This window comes from Tupaia chinensis, unplaced genomic scaffold (genome assembly GCF_000334495.1).
Source record: "Tupaia chinensis unplaced genomic scaffold, TupChi_1.0 Scaffold000360_1, whole genome shotgun sequence".
NCBI lineage: Eukaryota > Metazoa > Chordata > Mammalia > Scandentia > Tupaiidae > Tupaia > Tupaia belangeri.
In genome coordinates, this window is record NW_006159856.1 from 941,966 (window position 1) to 943,609 (window position 1,644).

The 1,644-nt window shown below is 60.9% G+C and overlaps 1 protein-coding gene across 1 annotated transcript in view; it reads left to right on the forward strand.

Annotated features, from left to right (window-relative positions):
• The window catches only part of FGFR3 (fibroblast growth factor receptor 3), a gene marked incomplete at its 5' end in the record, with an annotated part of 18,333 nt that overhangs the window by 1,237 nt on the left and 15,452 nt on the right, over window positions 1-1,644 (forward strand).

Here is a 1,644-nt window from a genome sequence, read left to right on the forward strand (position 1 = left end):
GACCTTCCCCCCGCCACAATGGGCCAGTTAGGGAAGACAGAGCTTCTGGTTTTGGAGGAGCTGAGTTTGAGGTGCTGAAGAATGTACATGTGGAGCCAAAGGTCATTTGCGGATGGACGTGGGGGGACAGTCACAACTTACAGGCCAGTGGTGTGTGGACTGAGCCCTTGGGCCCTTGGAAGGAGCCAAGCAGGTGAGGAGGAATCAGCCTGGGAGACAGAACTGGTTGAAAAGCTAGGGGAACTGATCCCAGAAAAGGAGCAGATGGGCAGGGGTGGGAGGATCCCAGGGAGGAACAGATCCAGAGGAGCCAGGCTCTAGGGGCTTGTGTGAGTTTTCTGGGATGGGAACTGCCATGGGAATGGGGCTTCCAGGGCTGAGGTCAGGAGAGGCTCCCTGCCTTTTGGAGCTGTGGGTTTCTCCTTGTTTCCCTTTTCCCTTTGGCCGCCAGGATATTCAGAGCCAAATTTCCACCTTAGCTACCCCCTCAGCCCCTGCCTGTGACTGCACACTTTCAGTGTCCTGTGTACCTGTTTGCCCCTGCCCAACTGGCCATCCCAGACAGGTGTCTGGCGCTTCTATCCCGTGTGTCTAGGCTATGAGAGTCACTTGAGGACTGCTGTTTAGAAGGCACCATCTGGCAGTGGGCAGCGCTGACTCATGGTGGTCTCCCAGTTTTAGAAGCAACCCCAAACCTGCTGGGCTCTCTTCATCACCCTGGGCGTTTCTGCCCCTGTCCCCATCCCCGGACCCTTGTGGCTCAGCTTCCTCCTCTGAGAGAGGGCTGTGTCCCAGCCGCTGGGTGGCAGCAAGGTCATTGTGGGGAGGGGCTGCCTTGCCCGTCTGTCCTGGGCTCCTGGTGCCTCTCTCTGGGGGATGCTAGCCCAACCTCCCCACAAGTCTGAGCAGGAAGGCAGCCCCTACTCCAACTCTGAGGAAGGAGAAAAACCAGTTGGGCTGTGAAGGTGAGGGGTGGGGGTGGTGGCTGCCCTGGAAACCAGGATGGGGGACAAGGCGGAGTTCCCAGGATGTCATCGTCACTGGTGCCACCAGGCCCTGCAGCACTGCAGAGGTGGCTCAGGGTCTCAGATTCCAGTGGGTTGGTGTGACCCAGCTGCCCTTGGGGCTTCCAGCTCTGTGGATGGCTGGGTTCTACCTTCTGGTGAACTGCTCCCTGGGCCTGTCCTGGCTCGTCCATCTAGCTGGACTGCCCGCTGGAGCCTGGGCCTCCCTCAAAGTGGCCGGTCCCACTGTGCCTCCTTGGGTGGAGGTGAAGGCTCCTCTGGGGTCCTGGGCCACGTATGGCACCGCGGAGCTCTCAGTAGGAGCACCTTTGTGGAGGCAGGCAGGGAAGGGAGGGGACACGTGGCCCCACTTTGAGAATGCCTAAGGTGAGGGACATGGCGTCAAGGCTACTGGGGCCTCATCCAGCCCAGGCAGGGGTCCGGCAGAGACCAACACACTGTACGGGAGGGAGACAGGCTGCAGGAGACAGGCTGTAGGGGTCCGGCAGAGGCCGACACACTGTACAGGAGGAGGACAGGCTGCAGGGGACAGGCTGTAGGGGTCCGGCAGAGGCTGACACACTGTACGGGAGGAGGACAGGCTGGGGGGGGCCGGCCGGGGCCAACACAACGGCCAGGG